Source organism: Triturus cristatus, chromosome 11 (genome assembly GCF_964204655.1).
Source record: "Triturus cristatus chromosome 11, aTriCri1.1, whole genome shotgun sequence".
Taxonomy (NCBI): Eukaryota; Metazoa; Chordata; class Amphibia; order Caudata; family Salamandridae; genus Triturus; species Triturus cristatus.
Window position 1 is genome coordinate 1,101,925,812 of NC_140594.1, and position 7,429 is coordinate 1,101,933,240.

The 7,429-nt window shown below is 59.5% G+C and overlaps 1 pseudogene; it reads left to right on the forward strand.

Annotated features, from left to right (window-relative positions):
* Window positions 1-936: 936 nt before the first annotated feature.
* LOC146786072 (18S ribosomal RNA) lies at window positions 937-3,904 on the forward strand (annotated as a pseudogene).
* Window positions 3,905-7,429: the final 3,525 nt, after the last annotated feature.

Here is a 7,429-nt window from a genome sequence, read left to right on the forward strand (position 1 = left end):
CCAGATGGCCGGGCTTGCCTGGAAGTCCCGATGAGGGCTCATTTGCCTCCCCGATCCCAGCGAGGGCTCCAGGAGGTCATGTACATTTGCGCCTTGGGTCCCCTCTGTCTCCTCGTGTGCACGGATTACAAGAAAGGGGGGTCATTTTCCTCTGGATTGCTAGGGAGAGGGTCAGTCAGACCTGCGTGAGGTCCGGCGATTCCGTAACAGGGGAAGGCAGCACCCGGGCCCACCCGCCGGGGCCCCCAGGGGCCTGGGTCTGTGCCTGCCTCTCAGCCTCTTCACAGGCAGGAGTGTGAAGCCGCCATCCCCCCATGCAGGTCGGCCTGCCAGGGGATGCCCTGGCCATACTCTGATCGATTGGACACTCTCGGTCCGTTTAGGGATGGCGTGCTTGGCCAGCCTCGGCTGTTGTTTCAAGCAAGGAGTTTCTACCCCGCATGGACCGTCTGACTCGAGGGCCTGCTGCCTGGTGGGAGGTCTTTCACCCTACCCAGCAGAGCGAAGGCCGAGCGGCCCCAGCAGCTCGTGCCCCCCAGTGGTCCGACCCGAGCGGAAGGGATCGGGTGGCACCAGGCCCTCGGATGCTGCTGCCCAGCAGGTCCGTAGGTCCCGTACGCCATGCCGTCACCCCTCTCTGCCCAGCACATTTCCACAGCAGCTCAGAACGACCGTTCCAAGGGGTGCCGCCGCCGCCAGGCTCCGGCACCCCTGCGTCTTGCTCAGGCTGTGCCTCGGCCTGCCTCTCCCTTCCAGGGGAGATGGCTGGGCCACCGGTGCCTGTGCGACCGCACCTCTCCACACCCCTCCAGCAAGCCCTCTTGCCCAGGCGTGTGGGCTCCTTCCCCTAGCAGGCTCCCGATGAGTGGGCGAAGGTTGTCTGGTTGGGGAGATGGGCACGCGGCCCCCCGAACCCACCCCGTCAGGAGGTGCGGCTACCTGGTTGATCCTGCCTGCCAGTAGCATATGCTTGTCTCAAAGATTAAGCCATGCACGTGTAAGTACACACGGCCGGTACAGTGAAACTGTGAATGGCTCATTAAATCAGTTATGGTTCCTTTGATCGCTCCATCTGTTACTTGGATAACTGTGGTAATTCTAGAGCTAATACATGCCAACGAGCGCTGACTTGCCGGGATGCGTGCATTTATCAGACCAAGACCAATCCGGGCTTGCCCGGCCAATTTGGTGACTCTAGATAACCTCAGGCCGATCGCACGTCCCCGTGACGGCGTCAATACATTCGGATGTCTGCCCTATCTACTTTCGATGGTACTTTCTGTGCCTACCATGATGACCATGGGTAATGGAGAATCAGGGTTCGAATCCGGAGAGGAAGCCTGAGAAACGGCTACCACATCCAAGGAAGACAGCAGATACGCAAATTTCCCACTCCCGACTCGGGGAGGTAGTGACGAAAAATAACAATACAGGACTCTTTTGAGGCCCTGTAATTGGAATGAGTACACTTTAAATTCATTAACGAGGATCCATTGGAGGACAAGTCTGGTGCCAGCAGCTGCGGTAATTCCAGCTCCAATAGCGTATATTAAAGTTGCTGCAGTTAAAAGGCTCGTTGTTGGATCTTGGTCCGCCACGAGGCGAGCTACTACCTCTGCCTCTCGGCGCCCCCTTGATGCTCTTGACTGAGTGTCCTGGGGGTCCGAAGCATTTACTTTGAAAAAATTAGAGAGTTCAAAGCAGGCCGGTTGCCTGAATACTTCAGCTAGGAATGATGGAATAGGACTCCGGTTCTATTTTGTTGGTTTTCGGAACTGGGGCCATGATGAAGAGGGATGGCCGGGGGCATTCGTATTGTGCCGCTAGAGGTGAAATTCTTGGACCGGCGCAAGACGAACCAAAGCGAAAGCATTTGCCAAAAATGTTTTCATTAATCAAGAACAAAATTCAGAGGTTGAAGACGATCAGATACCGTCGTAGTTCCGACCATAAATGATGCAGACTAGCAATCCGGCGGCGTTATTCCCATGACCTGCCGAGCAACTTCCGGGAAACCAAAGTCTTTGGGTTCCAGGGGGAGTATGGTTGCAAAGCTGAAACTTAAAGGAATTGACGGAAGGGCACCACCAGGAGTGGAACCTGCGGCTTAATTGCGGAACCCAGTCAGGGTTCTGCAGCAACCACAGCACCGAGACTGCCCTCATCACTGCCACCGACGACATCAGGACACTGCTGGACAACGGTGAGACTGGGGCCCTCATCCTTTTGGACCTCTCCACTGCCCTCAAAACCGTCTGCCAATGCACATTATCGAACACGGATCCAAGACTAGACTCTGGAATGGACCACCTCCTTCCTCTCCGGCAGAACCCAGAGCATCCGCCTCCCCCCATTCCGATCAGAAGCCTCCGAGATCATCTGCAGCGTACCCCAGGGATCTTCCCTCAGCCCGACACTGTTCAACATCTACATGGCCCCGCACGTACACGTTTCCCAACAGCACGACCTCAACATAATCTCCTATGCCGACGACACTCAACTGATCCTCTCCCTCACCAAGGACCCCATCTCCGCCAAATCCAACCTCCACGAAGGAATGAAGGCCATCGCCGACTGGATGAAGATCAGCTGACTGAAGTTGAACATGGACAAGATGGAGGTCCTCATCCTCGGCTCCAACCCTTCAGTCTTGGACGACTCCTGGCAGCCGACGGCACTGGGGCAGCCCCGACACCCACCGATCATGCACGCAAGCTGGGAATCATCCTCGACTCAATGCTCTCCATGACCAAGCAAGTCAACGCCGTCTCCTCCTCCTGCTTCAACACCATCCGCATGCTCCACAAGATCTACAGGTGGATCCCGACAGATACAAGAAGAACAGTCACCCAGGCCCTCGTCAGCAGCAGACTCGACTACGGAAATGCCCTCTACACGGGAGCCCTCACCAAGCTCATCAAACGACTGCAACGCATCCAAAACGCATCTGCCCGACTGATCCTCGACGTACCTCACCACAGCCACATCACCCCCACTTGAGAAATCTGCACTGGCTCCCCGTTAACCAGATGATATCCTTCAAGCTCATCATCCACGCACACAAGGCACTCCACAAGACCGGCCCAGCCTACCTGAACAGACGACAGGAGATCCTTCTCCCACCTCGCCGCCAAGACCTGGAACACCCTCCCACTGAGCCTACGACAGACCTGAGACCTGCTGACCTTCAGGAGGCTACTCAAGACCTGACTGTTTGACCAGTAGCGCCCCCCCTCCCAGCGCCTTGAGACCCTCGCGGGTATGTAGTGCGCTCTACAAATGATTGATTGATTGATTTGACTCAACACGGGAAAACTCGCCCGGACACGGAAAGGATTGACAGATTGATAGCTCTTTCTCGATTCTGTGTGTGGTGGTGCATGGCCGTTCTTAGTTGGTGGAGCGATTTGTCTGGTTAATTCCGATAACGAATAAGACTCCTCCATGCTAACTAGTTATGCGACTCTCAGCGATCGGCGTCCAACTTCTTAGAGGGACAAGTGGCGTTCAGCCACACAAGATCGAGCAATAACAGGTCTGTGATGCCCTTAGATGTCCTGGGCTGCACGCGCGCTACACTGAACAGAGCAGCGTGTGTCTACCCTTCGCCACAGGTGCGGGTAACCTGCTGAACCCCGTTTGTGGTAGGGATTGGGGATTGCAATTATTTCCCATTAACGAGGAATTCCCAGTAAGTGCGGGTCATAAGCTCGCATTGATTAAGTCCCTGCCCTTTGTACACACCGCCCTACCGATTGGATTGTTTAGTGTCGCCCTCGGATCGGCGCCGCCGGGGTCTGCAATGGCCCTGGCGGAGCACAGAGAAGACGGTCAAACTTGACTATCTAGAGGAAGTAAAAGTCGTAACAAGGTTTCCGTAGGTGAACCTGCGGAAGGATCATTAACGGCGGAGCAGCCCGAGCGACCAACGGCGCCAGCCTGAAGCCCTTGACTGCCTCCTTCAAGCACACACTGTGGGCACAGGACCAAGCCCTGCCCTGGCACGCCCCGGCTGGCGGAGTGGTCCATGGCTGCATGGGGTGCTCAGGTGAGGACCGGACCTTCGGCGGTCCTCTTCCCCCCGGGGAAGACCCGACTGACACACAAGGGACCGGGGATAGGGGGTGGCCCCTGTCCCCCATCCCTCTCTGGGAGGGTCACAGCGGTAGGCCCTCCCGCAATGGAACCCAAGCTCACCCGGCATGACCCCGTGGTGGGTGGAGCTGAATGGCGTGCATCATCAGGCTGGTAACACCCCCCCTTGCAGGCCCTGCAGCCGGCTGGGCTCTCCGGTGCCCATGTCCCGGCTTCACCGGGATCTGGGTGACCAAGGAGTGGTCCCTCTTGTGAGGCAGGGTGGACCTGGAAGAGAAGGGACTGAGGGCCTGCGAGGGGACCTGGCTCCTCTCGGTGGGAGGCGTGCGGGATGGGGAGCTGCCTTGCTCTTCCCTTCTGGCGCCTCCAACCCGGGCAAGGGTAAGGTGAGCTGAAAAAAGCCAGACCACTGGCATGGCTCGGGCAGCCCGACGACAGACGGCTGACATGCAGGTGGAGCAACCCTCCCTCGTTGCCAGGTACCCGGGCCTCCCCCTCCCGTCCCTGCCTCACCGGGGTGTGGGGACGGGGGCCACCGTCCCTTGCGGGTCGGCCAAGCCTCCCCTTCCCGCTGCTCCCAGGCAAGTCGAGCTGGGAGGAGAGAAGCGGCAGCCCCGGGGAAGGAGCCTCCCGACTGGCTGCCTCGGAGCGCCTGGCCGCACTCGCCGGACTGAAAGGGCGACTGGGTACGGCACCCTGCCAGGCCATCTGGGCGCTGGGTCGTCCCAGGCCATCTGGTCGCTTGGCTGCGCGATCGGATGGCCCTACGGGCCAGGCGACCAGATGGCCCTGCGGGCCGGGTGACCAGATGGCCCTGCGGGCTGGGTGACCAGATGGCCGGCCTACCAGCCGGCCGGGCTACCTCCAGCTTTTGTACTTTCCCAGAGTTCTGTAAGCTCCCAATGTGTGGGGGCTTAATAGTTGAGAAAAATGGGCTCTGGGAGAGGACGTGGCCAGGGCTTAACCCTCCTTGGTTCCAGCCAGGGTCCGGGTGCTGGGGACAGGGGGTCCACCGGGGCCCGGGGAGGTTTTCCCCGGCCTGGCTAGGGTTCAGAACGTGCGCCTGGGGCTTGAGCTCCGTCCTGCAAGCCAGTCGAGGGTCTGGATGTTCATCGGGGCAAAGGGAGGCTCTCCCCGGCCTGGCTAGGGTTCGGAAGCAGGGACCGGACCCGGGGCTTGATCTGTGCCCGGCAGGCCAAGGGGTGCTGGAGAACCCCCATCCTGCAAGCCAGCCGACGGTCCGGGTGCTTGGGACCTGAGTCCACCGGGGCCCAGGGAGGGTCTCCTCGGCCTGGCTGGGTGTCGGAAGCAGGGACCGGGCCCGGGGCTTGAGCTCTGTCCGGCAGGCCATGGGGTGCTGGAGCCCCCTCCCATCCTGCAAGCCAGCTGAGGGTCCGGGTGCTGGGGACCTGGGTCCACCGGGGCCCGGGGAGGCTCCCCCCGGCCTGGTTGGGTGTTGGAAGCAAGGACAGTGCCTGGGGCTTGAGCTTCGTCTGGCAGGCCCCGTGGTACGGGAGCCCCCCCATCCTGCAAGCCAGCCGAGGGCCCGGGCACTGGGGACAGGGGTCCACCGGGGGCCTGGAGAGGCTCTCCGCGGTCTGGCTAGGGTTCGGAAGCTGGGACTGGGCCCGGGGCTCGAGCTCCATCTGGCAGGCCCCGGGGTGTGGGAGCCCCCATCCTACAAGCCATCGGAGGGTCCGGATGCTGGTTACGGGGGTCCATCAGGGCCCGGGGAGGCTCTCCCCAGCCTGGCTAGGGTTCGGAAGTTGGGTCTGGGCCTGGGGCTTGAGCTCCATCCGGCAGGCCCCGGGGTGCGGGATCCACCCATCCTGCAAGCCAGCCGATGGTCCGGGGGTCCCATCCGGGCCCGGGAAGGCTGTCCCCGGCCTGGCTAGGATTCGGAAGCTGGGACCGGGACTGGGGCTTGAGCTCCATCTGGCGGTCCCTGGGGTGCGGGAGCCACCCGTCCTGCAAGCCAGCCAATGGTCCGGGGGTCCATAGGGGCCCAGGGAGGCTCTCCCCAGCCTGGCTAGGGCTTGGAAGCTGGTACCTACCGGGGCTTGGGCTCTGTCTGGCGGGCCCTGGGAGCCCCCCCCCCGTATTGCAAGCCAGCCGAGGGTCCGGGTGCTGGGGATGGGGCCCGGGGAGGCTCTCCGAGGCTCCGGGCACTGGAGACGGGGGGCTCGGGGAGGCTCTCCAGCCATTGTTTCCGACCGAATCATATACAGTTCCAAACGACTGGACTGAGTACGATGCCTGCTACGTATTCGTGGGAGTCAGAACAATTCGGTCGGAATGCTTTCCGAATGAGATCGGAATTGGCCCCTTAGTGTTTGCTGTTGGGGATCCTGTACCCCGGTTATTGGCCCGCCTTGGCTCTGGTAGGTCCTGGGGTCTCCAGACTTGGGGAGGAGACAGATCCGAACCTCCGGAGCTGTTGTACTTTTTCTTGCTTCTGTGCTACATCGAGGTCGTCAGAGAGAGGAGTCTACAAACCAGACTTCACAGGGTTGGTGCATGCGGTTTGCAGGGGGGTGATACCTTCACACCAAGGGAGCTTCTTGGTGATTTCTTGAAGGCTGGAGGGGCTCCAAAATTCTTGGAGGCCTCACAGTCACAGGGCGAGACAGCACACTATGATTGTTGAGTCTTCCATGGAGTAGGCAGGGTTTGGCACCAGTTTCTTCTGCAGGAGGGCATCAGTCTACAGGCAGTAGCTCTTCTTTGTCCTTTTTTTCTTATCTTGTCCATCAAATCTGATGTTCAGGTCTTGGGGTGCCACCTAAATACTGAACTAAGGGGCACTACAAGGGCGAGACAGGTAGAAGCCAATGGGCTACCTACCTTTAGTATGTCTACACCCTCTAGTGACCACTTCCAGTGGGAATGGCCACTATCCTAGCCCTGATAGGTTGTTTCTCCACCATCCTAAGATGGAGGAATTTCAGGAGAGAGAGCTTCACCTTGCCTGCCCCACTTTTGGAGTGGTGCAGGCTAAGTGGGGACCCTCCTAATCTAACTAATTTTCCTGCCTTTTCTCCCACCAAAGGTGGAGCAGGAAAGGGGGCTTGGCCTCCCCCACTATATGGAGGTTCCTGGGTTAAGTTTCAAAGGCAGCATCGTCTTTGAAGCTTCCTTCCCAGGAGGTCTACCTGTGAATCACCTCCGCCTAGAGCAGGCTTTGCCTCTGTCCTCAGTAGCGCTGGATCACACCCCATGATGTCAAAAACATGTCATATGGTGGCAGACTGGTGAAAGCAAGTCAGAGACCACACCAGAGATTGGAAGGTTTTCAGGGGACCCTCTACTGAGTGAATTGATTACAAAATCCACC